This window comes from Amia ocellicauda, unplaced genomic scaffold (assembly GCF_036373705.1).
Source record: "Amia ocellicauda isolate fAmiCal2 unplaced genomic scaffold, fAmiCal2.hap1 HAP1_SCAFFOLD_90, whole genome shotgun sequence".
NCBI classification, from domain to species: domain Eukaryota; kingdom Metazoa; phylum Chordata; class Actinopteri; order Amiiformes; family Amiidae; genus Amia; species Amia ocellicauda.
Genome location: NW_027103015.1, coordinates 226208 through 241885, shown reverse-complemented (window position 1 = coordinate 241885; position 15678 = coordinate 226208). Strand labels below are relative to the sequence as shown.

At 47.3% G+C, this 15678-nt stretch overlaps 8 non-coding genes across 8 annotated transcripts; all 8 read right to left on the bottom strand.

The window, feature by feature from the left end:
* Window positions 1-2495: 2495 nt before the first annotated feature.
* Window positions 2496-2586, bottom strand: trnar-ucu (transfer RNA arginine (anticodon UCU)). The gene is given in 2 exon segments: window positions 2496-2531; window positions 2550-2586. It is a non-coding gene; the product is annotated as a tRNA-Arg (tRNA).
* Window positions 2587-4296: 1710 nt separating this feature from the next.
* Window positions 4297-4387, bottom strand: trnar-ucu (transfer RNA arginine (anticodon UCU)). The gene is given in 2 exon segments: window positions 4297-4332; window positions 4351-4387. It is a non-coding gene; the product is annotated as a tRNA-Arg (tRNA).
* A 1710-nt stretch (window positions 4388-6097) lies between these two features.
* trnar-ucu (transfer RNA arginine (anticodon UCU)) lies at window positions 6098-6188 on the bottom strand. Its single transcript is given in 2 exon segments — window positions 6098-6133; window positions 6152-6188. It is a non-coding gene; the product is annotated as a tRNA-Arg (tRNA).
* A 1711-nt stretch (window positions 6189-7899) lies between these two features.
* trnar-ucu (transfer RNA arginine (anticodon UCU)) lies at window positions 7900-7990 on the bottom strand. The gene is given in 2 exon segments: window positions 7900-7935; window positions 7954-7990. It is a non-coding gene; the product is annotated as a tRNA-Arg (tRNA).
* A 1716-nt stretch (window positions 7991-9706) lies between these two features.
* Window positions 9707-9797, bottom strand: trnar-ucu (transfer RNA arginine (anticodon UCU)). The gene is given in 2 exon segments: window positions 9707-9742; window positions 9761-9797. It is a non-coding gene; the product is annotated as a tRNA-Arg (tRNA).
* Window positions 9798-11508: 1711 nt separating this feature from the next.
* Window positions 11509-11599, bottom strand: trnar-ucu (transfer RNA arginine (anticodon UCU)). The gene is given in 2 exon segments: window positions 11509-11544; window positions 11563-11599. It is a non-coding gene; the product is annotated as a tRNA-Arg (tRNA).
* Window positions 11600-13329: 1730 nt separating this feature from the next.
* On the bottom strand, window positions 13330-13420 carry trnar-ucu (transfer RNA arginine (anticodon UCU)). The gene is given in 2 exon segments: window positions 13330-13365; window positions 13384-13420. It is a non-coding gene; the product is annotated as a tRNA-Arg (tRNA).
* Window positions 13421-15136: 1716 nt separating this feature from the next.
* trnar-ucu (transfer RNA arginine (anticodon UCU)) lies at window positions 15137-15227 on the bottom strand. The gene is given in 2 exon segments: window positions 15137-15172; window positions 15191-15227. It is a non-coding gene; the product is annotated as a tRNA-Arg (tRNA).
* Between the last annotated feature and the right edge of the window lie 451 nt (window positions 15228-15678).

Here is a 15678-nt window from a genome sequence, read left to right as displayed (position 1 = left end):
CAGCTCAAATGTAATAAGGCAGTGGTCAGAAATCATCTGGTTCTGGGGTGATATTATTAAGTTGTGAATCTGTACCCCATGGCTAATAACTAGATCCAGTGTGTGATTGTGATGATGTGTGGGTCCTGACACATGCTGAGTGAAGCCTACAGACTCCAATAGGGACAAGAAACTAACACTGAGGGGGTCGTCTTTAATGTCAATATGTATGTTAAAGTCCCCCAAAACATTTTACCAGAGTTTACCATGGTGAATGGCTAAGTCAGATAAGAGATCGCTAAATTCGGTCATAATACAGGAATAGGGGCCTGATGGCCTATAAACAGCTATAAGCTGAAGGTGGATTAAGCCTAAACCTGGTGAATTTCAAAAGATGTGAAGCTGTCAAATGGCTTAGTAGTCTGTGCGGTAGATGGTGGCTAGGCCCCCCCCACAGCCTGTTGTACGGGCCTTCTGGCATTAAGAGAAGTCAATAGGGGAGGCTTCTACTAATGGAATAGTGTCGTCTGGTCTTAACCAGGTCTCTCCAAGCCAATGAAAAATTACTGTTTTAATAGGATAACTATTCATTTTGTTTGTATAAGATTCAATTTCAGGATTATGTGATTTATTCGATGCCCCCAGGCATGGATCTACGATCGGGGTCAGGTTATGCTGGGAGTTCAGGCAGACTGCAGTGTAGGACTGCGAGGCTGCAGCCCGACCGGTGCTCTGAAGAGTCACGTTTTTATATTCTAATGAAAGAACCATTTGTTTATTGATAATACATATTTGGTGATTATACATATGATATCCATCCAAGACTTGGTCACCTGTTGCTCTTAGTACTTTCTTCAAATGTACTTAAACCAAGGAGTACAGTTTTTGAACCATTCAAGACGATTTTATTAATTTGTCCTTTTTAAAAAAAAACTGGTGGTTCAGTTAATTTGCTACAGAAATTCGATACCCTCTCAGTAATGTTGTGTAGATTGCTAAATGGAGAGTCTTTGACAGCATAAACATATTAACTGTGTAGTGGTGCACCTCAACAGAGCTCTTCACAAGCTTAACAAGCTTTCCATTTCCATTTTCAAAATAAGAAGCAGAATGTGCTCACAGGGCTCCCCAGGTGCGTACAATCCCCCAGGAAATTATATACTAGGCTGCAATTTAGTGCGTATCCTCCACTTGTGTTGCAATCTGACCCAAAGGGCAACACCTTTGAGTTACTAACTTAATCCTGTACCAATGTTTACATATTAGATAACTTTCACCATCTGCTGTCAGAGAAACAATGCACTATGTTTGGCAAAGCACTACGCTATGTACAGAACACACTTATTCCTGGGTAGCTGCTGCCATGCTGGAACAGGCTGGCACACAAAATCAGGCACCTGCAAAACAGTTTATATGTTATTGCTCAACTGTCATAAATTGTAGAATACATGATCTCGATAAAAGCTCAGACATTTATCACACAGGGCAAGCCAGCTAAGTGATGAAAGGAACCATAACCGATTTAATGTGCCTTTTCACAATTGCTGGCGCTCTGTGCCACGATCAGCCGCGTTCAGCCAGCATTAATGACACAGGCCGCTTGTCTAGAACGGCAACATGAATTGAGCACCATCAGAGTAAACAGACAGTCACAGTGCGGGGGCTTCTGTAGACTTTCACAAGTATCCGAATTTACTTTTCTCGCTTTAATTCTGTGCTCTCTATATTATCGCTGGATCCAGGGTGGGGGGGGCGTGCTGGGCGTCCCAGGTGCTGCTCTCTTAGACCGAGGTGGAGCCCGAGTGGTAGTCTGAGGTCACCTTCTCTGTGGCACTCGTCACTTCCTTAGTTATTGTCATCATTGCCGCTGCTGGGGAAACTCTCCACTTTAACCGACACGTGGGATAGAAAGCCATGTTGACTTGAGTCTTCAGCTTGCAAACAAGTGCAATGGGTATGCTTTCCAGCCCGTGCCAGCAGGGTTAGGCAAGATCTTGCAGGCCCATCCCTCCCGACGAGCGTGGTGTATACTCTGTCGGATTCCACCGTCTTGATTTCTGTTGCAGCCACATTCCATGCTTTGCTCACTCGAGAGGCAGCCAGGTTAAGCGGGCAATAATGCACAAGTAGCTCTGTCTTGCGAATCTTGGAACTGTCCATTGGACGTACACGGCGTCAGTCGTCATGAAATGTCAAACAAGGAATGCCCACAACGAAGGTGGGATAGAAAGCCACGTGTGCAAAACACAACGGCTTAGTAGTCCATGGCCTTAAGTACAAGGCCACCTGATCCAGCTGTTCCCGGAGATGCAACTGACACGGAGGGGGACTGGTACAGTGACAGTGCCTAGGAAAAGAAGCAGGGTATGAGGTCTTGATAGTCAAGCAAGGATTTGGGACAAAGTTGGCATTCCAGAAAAGTAAGAAGTGAAGGCGTCAGTGAGGCACTTGACTGCAAGATACCTCTGGCTGTCACGAGGAAGCCCAGCAAGCTGTAAGATTCATGAAGTGAGCACTGACTCTGGTGGGACTCGAACCCACAGCCTTTGAATGACCACTGCCCTTTTCACTAGAAGTCCAACACGATATCCATTGCGCCACAGAGCCCCACAAAACATTTATCGCCATACTGTTCTGCACGCCTACTGATGACAGGGCATCTCAGCGTGCTTGTACAAGTAGCATTTACAGATGTGTTTTTTTAATCCCTGTCTCGCTGATATTGAGACGAAAGGAAATGAATGGTTCTTCTTTTAGATAATGTGACTCATGTTGACTTGACTGTGAGGGGAAGTATTTGTCAGGCACACTGTGTGTTTGTCTGTTTATCTGTGGCTGTCTTTGTGTCTGTGGCAGTCTGTCTGTGTGTGTGTGTCTGTCTGTGTGTCTATCTGTGGCTGTCTGTGTGTCTGTGGCAGTCTGTGCTTGTGGCTGTCTGTGTGTGTGTCTGTGGCTGGACCGTTGGGGCTGGTTGGAAACATCATCGACCTGGGTTTCTCTTCATCACAAATACATCTTTCCCTGCCCACATGCCCGAATTGCTTTTCAGCTGGATCACAGCCTCGCCCCAGGTGGGCAAAACCTCCAAAAGTGGTACAAACTCATCCACGTATTGCAGTGTTTCTGGGAAAGCTGGCATAGTGAGTGAGAAAGTCAACCCTGACAGTGTGGCGAGAGACGGGAAGCCACGGAATTTATGCGCTCTGTGATGTCATAGAAGTCAGCTGTGAGAGAGATCTGAGATGTCATCGCTGAACTGGCAGTGAAGGGAGAGGGAGAGGAAGGCAAAGCATGTACGTGGCTTCTCTCGCTGACTGGGCAAGATTGGATGAATGAGAGAGTGCAGAGATGGGAACGCAGTAAATATACAATGGTATTATGCAAATTCTGAATCGATTTATAATGTATATTCATGATTTCTTGATTGAGAGAGTTCTGTTTCTTAAGGTTAAACTTGTTTGCACATTGAATATTTAATTGCTGTGTGTGTGTGTGTGTGTGTGTGTGTGTGTCACTAGAAGTCCAGCACACTATCCATTGTGGCACAGAACCACAAAGCTGTACGACGAAGATACTCTTCTGCATGCCTGCAGATGACCAGGCGTCTCAGCGTGATTTGACAAGTAGCATTCACAGCTGCGTTTTTTAAATCCCTGTCTCACTGATATTGAGACGGATGGAAATGATGGGTTCTTCTATTTGGTACAAGCGGCTCATGTTGACTTGAGTCTTCAGCTTGCAAGCAAGTGCAATGGGTATGCTTTCCAGCCCGTGCCAGCAGGGTTAGGCAAGATCTTGCAGGCCCATCCCTCCCGACGAGCGTGGTGTATACTCTGTCGGATTCCACCGTCTTGATTTCTGTTGCAGCCACATTCCATGCTTTGCTCACTCGAGAGGCAGCCAGGTTAAGCGGGCAATAATGCACAAGTAGCTCTGTCTTGCGAATCTTGGAACTGTCCATTGGACGTACACGGCGTCAGTCGTCATGAAATGTCAAACAAGGAATGCCCACAACGAAGGTGGGATAGAAAGCCACGTGTGCAAAACACAACGGCTTAGTAGTCCATGGCCTTAAGTACAAGGCCACCTGATCCAGCTGTTCCCGGAGATGCAACTGACACGGAGGGGGACTGGTACAGTGACAGTGGCTAGGAAAAGAAGCAGGGTATGAGGTCTTGATAGTCAAGCAAGGATTTGGGACAAAGTTGGCATTCCAGAAAAGTAAGAAGTGAAGGCGTCAGTGAGGCACTTGACTGCAAGATACCTCTGGCTGTCACGAGGAAGCCCAGCAAGCTGTAAGATTCATGAAGTGAGCACTGACTCTGGTGGGACTCGAACCCACAGCCTTTGAATGACCACTGCCCTTTTCACTAGAAGTCCAACACGATATCCATTGCGCCACAGAGCCCCACAAAACATTTATCGCCATACTGTTCTGCACGCCTACTGATGACGGGGCATCTCAGTGTGCTTGTACAAGTAGCATTTACAGATGTGTTTTTTTAATCCCTGTCTCGCTGATATTGAGACGAAAGGAAATGAATGGTTCTTCTTTTAGATAATGTGACTCATGTTGACTTGACTGTGAGGGGAAGTATTTGTCAGGCACACTGTGTGTTTGTCTGTTTATCTGTGGCTGTCTTTGTGTCTGTGGCAGTCTGTCTGTCTGTGTGTGTCTGTCTGTGTGTCTATCTGTGGCTGTCTGTGTGTCTGTGGCAGTCTGTGCTTGTGGCTGTCTGTGTGTGTGTCTGTGGCTGGACCGTTGGGGCTGGTTGGAAACATCATCGACCTGGGTTTCTCTTCATCACAAATACATCTTTCCCTGCCCACATGCCCGAATTGCTTTTCAGCTGGATCACAGCCTCGCCCCAGGTGGGCAAAACCTCCAAAAGTGGTACAAACTCATCCACGTATTGCAGTGTTTCTGGGAAAGCTGGCATAGTGAGTGAGAAAGTCAACCCTGACAGTGTGGCGAGAGACGGGAAGCCACGGAATTTATGCGCTCTGTGATGTCATAGAAGTCAGCTGTGAGAGAGATCTGAGATGTCATCGCTGAACTGGCAGTGAAGGGAGAGGGAGAGGAAGGCAAAGCATGTACGTGGCTTCTCTCGCTGACTGGGCAAGATTGGATGAATGAGAGAGTGCAGAGATGGGAACGCAGTAAATATACAATGGTATTATGCAAATTCTGAATCGATTTATAATGTATATTCATGATTTCTTGATTGAGAGAGTTCTGTTTCTTAAGGTTAAACTTGTTTGCACATTGAATATTTAATTGCTGTGTGTGTGTGTGTGTGTGTGTGTGTGTGTCACTAGAAGTCCAGCACACTATCCATTGTGGCACAGAACCACAAAGCTGTACGACGAAGATACTCTTCTGCATGCCTGCAGATGACCAGGCGTCTCAGCGTGATTTGACAAGTAGCATTCACAGCTGCGTTTTTTAAATCCCTGTCTCACTGATATTGAGACGGATGGAAATGATGGGTTCTTCTATTTGGTACAAGCGGCTCATGTTGACTTGAGTCTTCAGCTTGCAAGCAAGTGCAATGGGTATGCTTTCCAGCCCGTGCCAGCAGGGTTAGGCAAGATCTTGCAGGCCCATCCCTCCCGACGAGCGTGGTGTATACTCTGTCGGATTCCACCGTCTTGATTTCTGTTGCAGCCACATTCCATGCTTTGCTCACTCGAGAGGCAGCCAGGTTAAGCGGGCAATAATGCACAAGTAGCTCTGTCTTGCGAATCTTGGAACTGTCCATTGGACGTACACGGCGTCAGTCGTCATGAAATGTCAAACAAGGAATGCCCACAACGAAGGTGGGATAGAAAGCCACGTGTGCAAAACACAACGGCTTAGTAGTCCATGGCCTTAAGTACAAGGCCACCTGATCCAGCTGTTCCCGGAGATGCAACTGACACGGAGGGGGACTGGTACAGTGACAGTGGCTAGGAAAAGAAGCAGGGTATGAGGTCTTGATAGTCAAGCAAGGATTTGGGACAAAGTTGGCATTCCAGAAAAGTAAGAAGTGAAGGCGTCAGTGAGGCACTTGACTGCAAGATACCTCTGGCTGTCACGAGGAAGCCCAGCAAGCTGTAAGATTCATGAAGTGAGCACTGACTCTGGTGGGACTCGAACCCACAGCCTTTGAATGACCACTGCCCTTTTCACTAGAAGTCCAACACGATATCCATTGCGCCACAGAGCCCCACAAAACATTTATCGCCATACTGTTCTGCACGCCTACTGATGACGGGGCATCTCAGCGTGCTTGTACAAGTAGCATTTACAGATGTGTTTTTTTAATCCCTGTCTCGCTGATATTGAGACGAAAGGAAATGAATGGTTCTTCTTTTAGATAATGCGACTCATGTTGACTTGACTGTGAGGGGAAGTATTTGTCAGGCACACTGTGTGTTTGTCTGTTTATCTGTGGCTGTCTTTGTGTCTGTGGCAGTCTGTCTGTGTGTGTGTGTCTGTCTGTGTGTCTATCTGTGGCTGTCTGTGTGTCTGTGGCAGTCTGTGCTTGTGGCTGTCTGTGTGTGTGTCTGTGGCTGGACCGTTGGGGCTGGTTGGAAACATCATCGACCTGGGTTTCTCTTCATCACAAATACATCTTTCCCTGCCCACATGCCCGAATTGCTTTTCAGCTGGATCACAGCCTCGCCCCAGGTGGGCAAAACCTCCAAAAGTGGTACAAACTCATCCACGTATTGCAGTGTTTCTGGGAAAGCTGGCATAGTGAGTGAGAAAGTCAACCCTGACAGTGTGGCGAGAGACGGGAAGCCACGGAATTTATGCGCTCTGTGATGTCATAGAAGTCAGCTGTGAGAGAGATCTGAGATGTCATCGCTGAACTGGCAGTGAAGGGAGAGGGAGAGGAAGGCAAAGCATGTACGTGGCTTCTCTCGCTGACTGGGCAAGATTGGATGAATGAGAGAGTGCAGAGATGGGAATGCAGTAAATATACAATGGTATTATGCAAATTCTGAATCGATTTATAATGTATATTCATGATTTCTTGATTGAGAGAGTTCTGTTTCTTAAGGTTAAACTTGTTTGCACATTGAATATTTAATTGCTGTGTGTGTGTGTGTGTGTGTGTGTGTGTGTCACTAGAAGTCCAGCACACTATCCATTGTGGCACAGAACCACAAAGCTGTACGACGAAGATACTCTTCTGCATGCCTGCAGATGACCAGGCGTCTCAGCGTGATTTGACAAGTAGCATTCACAGCTGCGTTTTTTAAATCCCTGTCTCACTGATATTGAGACGGATGGAAATGATGGGTTCTTCTATTTGGTACAAGCGGCTCATGTTGACTTGAGTCTTCAGCTTGCAAGCAAGTGCAATGGGTATGCTTTCCAGCCCGTGCCAGCAGGGTTAGGCAAGATCTTGCAGGCCCATCCCTCCCGACGAGTGTGGTGTATACTCTGTCCGATTCCACCGTCTTGATTTCTGTTGCAGCCACTTTCCATGCTTTGCTCACTCGAGAGGCAGCCAGGTTAAGCGGGCAAAAAGTGCACAAGTAGCTCTGTCTTGCGAATCTTGGAACTGTCCATTGGACGTACACGGCGTCAGTCGTCATGAAATGTCAAACAAGGAATGCCCACAACGAAGGTGGGATAGAAAGCCACGTGTGCAAAACACAACGGCTTAGTAGTCCATGGCCTTAAGTACAAGGCCAGCTGATCCAGCTGTTCCCGGAGATGCAACTGACACGGAGGGGGACTGGTACAGTGACAGTGGCTAGGAAAAGAAGCAGGGTATGAGGTCTTGATAGTCAAGCAAGGATTTGGGACAAAGTTGGCATTCCAGAAAAGTAAGAAGTGAAGGCGTCAGCAAGGCACTTGACTGCAAGATACCTCTGGCTGTCACGAGGAAGCCCAGCAAGCTGTAAATTTCATGAAGTGAGCATTGACTCTGGTGGGACTCGAACCCACAACCTTTGAATGACCACTGCCCTTTTCACTAGAAGTCCAACGCGCTATCCATTGCGCCACAGAGCCCCACAAGACATTTATCGCCATACTGTTCTGCACGCCTACTGATGACAGGGCATCTCAGCGTGCTTGTACAAGTAGCATTTACAGATGTGTTTTTTTAATCCCTGTCTCGCTGATATTGAGACGAAAGGAAATGAATGGTTCTTCTTTTAGATAATGCGACTCATGTTGACTTGACTGTGAGGGGAAGTATTTGTCAGGCACACTGTGTGTTTGTCTGTTTATCTGTGGCTGTCTTTGTGTCTGTGGCAGTCTGTCTGTGTGTGTGTGTCTGTCTGTCTGTCTATCTGTGGCTGTCTGTGTGTCTGTGGCAGTCTGTGCTTGTGGCTGTCTGTGTGTGTGTCTGTGGCTGGACCGTTGGGGCTGGTTGGAAACATCATCGACCTGGGTTTCTCTTCATCACAAATACATCTTACCCTGCCCACATGCCCGAATTGCTTTTCAGCTGGATCACAGCCTCGCCCCAGGTGGGCAAAACCTCCAAAAGTGGTACAAACTCATCCATGTATTGCAGGGTTTCTGGGAAATCTGGCATAGTGAGTGAGAAAGTCAACACTGACAGTGTGGCGAGAGACGGGAAGCCACGGAATTTATGCGCTCTGTGATGTCATAGAAGTCAGCTGTGAGAGAGATCTGAGATGTCATCGCTGAACTGGCAGTGAAGGGAGAGGGAGAGGAAGGCAAAGCATGTACGTGGCTTCTTTCGCTGACTGGGCAAGATTGGATGAATGAGAGAGTGCAGAGATGGGAACGCAGTAAATATACAATGGTATTATGCAAATTCTGAATCGATTTATAATGTATATTCATGATTTCTTGATTGAGAGAGTTCTGTTTCTTAAGGTTAAACTTGTTTGCACATTGAATATTTAATTGCTGTGTGTGTGTGTGTGTGTGTGTGTGTGTGTGTGTGTCACTAGAAGTCCAGCACACTATCCATTGTGGCACAGAACCACAAAACTGTACGACGAAGATACTCTTCTGCATGCCTGCAGATGACCGGGCGTCTCAGTGTGATTTGACAAGTAGCATTTACAGCTGTGTTTTTTAAATCCCTGTCTCACTGATATTGAGACGGATGGAAATGATGGGTTCTTCTATTTGGTACAAGCGGCTCATGTTGACTTGAGTCTTCAGCTTGCAAGCAAGTGCAATGGGTATGCTTTCCAGCCCGTGCCAGCAGGGTTAGGCAAGATCTTGCAGGCCCATCCCTCCCGACGAGCGTGGTGTATACTCTGTCCGATTCCACCGTCTTGATTTCTGTTGCAGCCACTTTCCATGCTTTGCTCACTCGAGAGGCAGCCAGGTTAAGCGGGCAATAATGCACAAGTATCTCTGTCTTGCGAATCTTGGAACTGTCCATTGGACGTACACGGCGTGAGTCATCAAGAAATGTCAAACAAGGAATGTCCACAACGAAGGTGGGATAGAAAGCCACGTGTGCAAAACACAACGGCTTAGTAGTCCATGGCCTTAAGTACAAGGCCACCTGATCCAGCTGTTCCCGGAGATGCAACTGACACGGAGGGGGACTGGTACAGTGACAGTGCCTAGGAAAAGAAGCAGGGTATGAGGTCTTGATAGTCAAGCAAGGATTTGGGACAAAGTTGGCATTCCAGAAAAGTAAGAAGTGAAGGCGTCAGTGAGGCACTTGACTGCAAGATACCTCTGGCTGTCACGAGGAAGCCCAGCAAGCTGTAAGATTCATGAAGTGAGCACTGACTCTGGTGGGACTCGAACCCACAGCCTTTGAATGACCACTGCCCTTTTCACTAGAAGTCCAACACGATATCCATTGCGCCACAGAGCCCCACAAAACATTTATCGCCATACTGTTCTGCACGCCTACTGATGACGGGGCATCTCAGCGTGCTTGTACAAGTAGCATTTACAGATGTGTTTTTTTAATCCCTGTCTCGCTGATATTGAGACGAAAGGAAATGAATGGTTCTTCTTTTAGATAATGCGACTCATGTTGACTTGACTGTGAGGGGAAGTATTTGTCAGGCACACTGTGTGTTTGTCTGTTTATCTGTGGCTGTCTTTGTGTCTGTGGCAGTCTGTCTGTGTGTGTGTGTCTGTCTGTGTGTCTATCTGTGGCTGTCTGTGTGTCTGTGGCAGTCTGTGCTTGTGGCTGTCTGTGTGTGTGTCTGTGGCTGGACCGTTGGGGCTGGTTGGAAACATCATCGACCTGGGTTTCTCTTCATCACAAATACATCTTTCCCTGCCCACATGCCCGAATTGCTTTTCAGCTGGATCACAGCCTCGCCCCAGGTGGGCAAAACCTCCAAAAGTGGTACAAACTCATCCACGTATTGCAGTGTTTCTGGGAAAGCTGGCATAGTGAGTGAGAAAGTCAACCCTGACAGTGTGGCGAGAGACGGGAAGCCACGGAATTTATGCGCTCTGTGATGTCATAGAAGTCAGCTGTGAGAGAGATCTGAGATGTCATCGCTGAACTGGCAGTGAAGGGAGAGGGAGAGGAAGGCAAAGCATGTACGTGGCTTCTCTCGCTGACTGGGCAAGATTGGATGAATGAGAGAGTGCAGAGATGGGAATGCAGTAAATATACAATGGTATTATGCAAATTCTGAATCGATTTATAATGTATATTCATGATTTCTTGATTGAGAGAGTTCTGTTTCTTAAGGTTAAACTTGTTTGCACATTGAATATTTAATTGCTGTGTGTGTGTGTGTGTGTGTGTGTGTGTGTCACTAGAAGTCCAGCACACTATCCATTGTGGCACAGAACCACAAAGCTGTACGACGAAGATACTCTTCTGCATGCCTGCAGATGACCAGGCGTCTCAGCGTGATTTGACAAGTAGCATTCACAGCTGCGTTTTTTAAATCCCTGTCTCACTGATATTGAGACGGATGGAAATGATGGGTTCTTCTATTTGGTACAAGCGGCTCATGTTGACTTGAGTCTTCAGCTTGCAAGCAAGTGCAATGGGTATGCTTTCCAGCCCGTGCCAGCAGGGTTAGGCAAGATCTTGCAGGCCCATCCCTCCCGACGAGTGTGGTGTATACTCTGTCCGATTCCACCGTCTTGATTTCTGTTGCAGCCACTTTCCATGCTTTGCTCACTCGAGAGGCAGCCAGGTTAAGCGGGCAAAAAGTGCACAAGTAGCTCTGTCTTGCGAATCTTGGAACTGTCCATTGGACGTACACGGCGTCAGTCGTCATGAAATGTCAAACAAGGAATGCCCACAACGAAGGTGGGATAGAAAGCCACGTGTGCAAAACACAACGGCTTAGTAGTCCATGGCCTTAAGTACAAGGCCAGCTGATCCAGCTGTTCCCGGAGATGCAACTGACACGGAGGGGGACTGGTACAGTGACAGTGGCTAGGAAAAGAAGCAGGGTATGAGGTCTTGATAGTCAAGCAAGGATTTGGGACAAAGTTGGCATTCCAGAAAAGTAAGAAGTGAAGGCGTCAGCAAGGCACTTGACTGCAAGATACCTCTGGCTGTCACGAGGAAGCCCAGCAAGCTGTAAATTTCATGAAGTGAGCATTGACTCTGGTGGGACTCGAACCCACAACCTTTGAATGACCACTGCCCTTTTCACTAGAAGTCCAACGCGCTATCCATTGCGCCACAGAGCCCCACAAGACATTTATCGCCATACTGTTCTGCACGCCTACTGATGACAGGGCATCTCAGCGTGCTTGTACAAGTAGCATTTACAGATGTGTTTTTTTAATCCCTGTCTCGCTGATATTGAGACGAAAGGAAATGAATGGTTCTTCTTTTAGATAATGCGACTCATGTTGACTTGACTGTGAGGGGAAGTATTTGTCAGGCACACTGTGTGTTTGTCTGTTTATCTGTGGCTGTCTTTGTGTCTGTGGCAGTCTGTCTGTGTGTGTGTGTCTGTCTGTCTGTCTATCTGTGGCTGTCTGTGTGTCTGTGGCAGTCTGTGCTTGTGGCTGTCTGTGTGTGTGTCTGTGGCTGGACCGTTGGGGCTGGTTGGAAACATCATCGACCTGGGTTTCTCTTCATCACAAATACATCTTACCCTGCCCACATGCCCGAATTGCTTTTCAGCTGGATCACAGCCTCGCCCCAGGTGGGCAAAACCTCCAAAAGTGGTACAAACTCATCCATGTATTGCAGGGTTTCTGGGAAATCTGGCATAGTGAGTGAGAAAGTCAACACTGACAGTGTGGCGAGAGACGGGAAGCCACGGAATTTATGCGCTCTGTGATGTCATAGAAGTCAGCTGTGAGAGAGATCTGAGATGTCATCGCTGAACTGGCAGTGAAGGGAGAGGGAGAGGAAGGCAAAGCATGTACGTGGCTTCTTTCGCTGACTGGGCAAGATTGGATGAATGAGAGAGTGCAGAGATGGGAACGCAGTAAATATACAATGGTATTATGCAAATTCTGAATCGATTTATAATGTATATTCATGATTTCTTGATTGAGAGAGTTCTGTTTCTTAAGGTTAAACTTGTTTGCACATTGAATATTTAATTGCTGTGTGTGTGTGTGTGTGTGTGTGTGTGTGTGTGTGTGTGTGTGTGTGTGTCACTAGAAGTCCAGCACACTATCCATTGTGGCACAGAACCACAAAACTGTACGACGAAGATACTCTTCTGCATGCCTGCAGATGACCGGGCGTCTCAGTGTGATTTGACAAGTAGCATTTACAGCTGTGTTTTTTAAATCCCTGTCTCACTGATATTGAGACGGATGGAAATGATGGGTTCTTCTATTTGGTACAAGCGGCTCATGTTGACTTGAGTCTTCAGCTTGCAAGCAAGTGCAATGGGTATGCTTTCCAGCCCGTGCCAGCAGGGTTAGGCAAGATCTTGCAGGCCCATCCCTCCCGACGAGCGTGGTGTATACTCTGTCCGATTCCACCGTCTTGATTTCTGTTGCAGCCACTTTCCATGCTTTGCTCACTCGAGAGGCAGCCAGGTTAAGCGGGCAATAATGCACAAGTATCTCTGTCTTGCGAATCTTGGAACTGTCCATTGGACGTACACGGCGTGAGTCATCAAGAAATGTCAAACAAGGAATGTCCACAACGAAGGTGGGATAGAAAGCCACGTGTGCAAAACACAACGGCTTAGTAGTCCATGGCCTTAAGTACAAGGCCACCTGATCCAGCTGTTCCCGGAGATGCAACTGACACGGAGGGGGACTGGTACAGTGACAGTAGCTAGGAAAAGAAGCAGGGTATGAGGTCTTGATAGTCAAGCAAGGATTTGGGACAAAGTTGGCATCCCAGAAAAGTAAGAAGTGAAGGCGTCAGCAAGGCACTTGACTGCAAGATACCTCTGGCTGTCACAAGGAAGCCCAGCAAGCTGTAAGTTTCATGAAGTGAGCACTGACTCTGGTGGGACTCGAACCCACAACCTTTGAATGACCACTGCCCTTTTCACTAGAAGTCCAATGCGCTATCCATTGCGCCACAGAGCCCCTCAAGACATTTATCGCCATACTGTTCTGCACGCCTACTGATGACGGGGCATCTCAGCGTGCTTGTACAAGTAGCATTTACAGATGTGTTTTTTTAATCCCTGTCTCGCTGATATTGAGACGAAAGGAAATGAATGGTTCTTCTTTTAGATAATGCGACTCATGTTGACTTGACTGTGAGGGGAAGTATTTGTCAGGCACACTGTGTGTTTGTCTGTTTATCTGTGGCTGTCTTTGTGTCTGTGGCAGTCTGTCTGTGTGTGTGTGTCTGTCTGTCTGTCTATCTGTGGCTGTCTGTGTGTCTGTGGCAGTCTGTGCTTGTGGCTGTCTGTGTGTGTGTCTGTTGCTGGACCGTTGGGGCTGGTTGGAAACATCATCGACCTGGGTTTCTCTTCATCACAAATACATCTTACCCTGCCCACATGCCCGAATTGCTTTTCAGCTGGATCACAGCCTCGCCCCAGGTGGGCAAAACCTCCAAAAGTGGTACAAACTCATCCATGTATTGCAGGGTTTCTGGGAAATCTGGCATAGTGAGTGAGAAAGTCAACACTGACAGTGTGGCGAGAGACGGGAAGCCACGGAATTTATGCGCTCTGTGATGTCATAGAAGTCAGCTGTGAGAGAGATCTGAGATGTCATCGCTGAACTGGCAGTGAAGGGAGAGGGAGAGGAAGGCAAAGCATGTACGTGGCTTCTTTCGCTGACTGGGCAAGATTGGATGAATGAGAGAGTGCAGAGATGGGAACGCAGTAAATATACAATGGTATTATGCAAATTCTGAATCGATTTATAATGTATATTCATGATTTCTTGATTGAGAGAGTTCTGTTTCTTAAGGTTAAACTTGTTTGCACATTGAATATTTAATTGCTGTGTGTGTGTGTGTGTGTGTGTGTGTGTGTGTGTGTCACTAGAAGTCCAGCACACTATCCATTGTGGCACAGAACCACAAAACTGTACGACGAAGATACTCTTCTGCATGCCTGCAGATGACCGGGCGTCTCAGTGTGATTTGACAAGTAGCATTTACAGCTGTGTTTTTTAAATCCCTGTCTCACTGATATTGAGACGGATGGAAATGATGGGTTCTTCTATTTGGTACAAGCGGCTCATGTTGACTTGAGTCTTCAGCTTGCAAGCAAGTGCAATGGGTATGCTTTCCAGCCCGTGCCAGCAGGGTTAGGCAAGATCTTGCAGGCCCATCCCTCCCGACGAGCGTGGTGTATACTCTGTCCGATTCCACCGTCTTGATTTCTGTTGCAGCCACTTTCCATGCTTTGCTCACTCGAGAGGCAGCCAGGTTAAGCGGGCAATAATGCACAAGTATCTCTGTCTTGCGAATCTTGGAACTGTCCATTGGACGTACACGGCGTGAGTCATCAAGAAATGTCAAACAAGGAATGCCCACAACGAAGGTGGGATAGAAAGCCACGTGTGCAAAACACAACGGCTTAGTAGTCCATGGCCTTAAGTACAAGGCCACCTGATCCAGCTGTTCCCGGAGATGCAACTGACACGGAGGGGGACTGGTACAGTGACAGTAGCTAGGAAAAGAAGCAGGGTATGAGGTCTTGATAGTCAAGCAAGGATTTGGGACAAAGTTGGCATCCCAGAAAAGTAAGAAGTGAAGGCGTCAGCAAGGCACTTGACTGCAAGATACCTCTGGCTGTCACAAGGAAGCCCAGCAAGCTGTAAGTTTCATGAAGTGAGCACTGACTCTGGTGGGACTCGAACCCACAACCTTTGAATGACCACTGCCCTTTTCACTAGAAGTCCAATGCGCTATCGATTGCGCCACAGAGCCCCTCAAGACATTTATCGCCATACTGTTCTGCACGCCTACTGATGACGGGGCATCTCAGCGTGCTTGTACAAGTAGCATTTACAGATGTGTTTTTTTAATCCCTGTCTCGCTGATATTGAGACGAAAGGAAATGAATGGTTCTTCTTTTAGATAATGCGACTCATGTTGACTTGACTGTGAGGGGAAGTATTTGTCAGGCACACTGTGTGTTTGTCTGTTTATCTGTGGCTGTCTTTGTGTCTGTGGCAGTCTGTCTGTGTGTGTGTGTCTGTCTGTCTGTCTATCTGTGGCTGTCTGTGTGTCTGTGGCAGTCTGTGCTTGTGGCTGTCTGTGTGTGTGTCTGTGGCTGGACCGTTGGGGCTGGTTGGAAACATCATCGACCTGGGTTTCTCTTCATCACAAATACATCTTACCCTGCCCACATGCCCGAATTGCTTTTCAGCTGGATCAC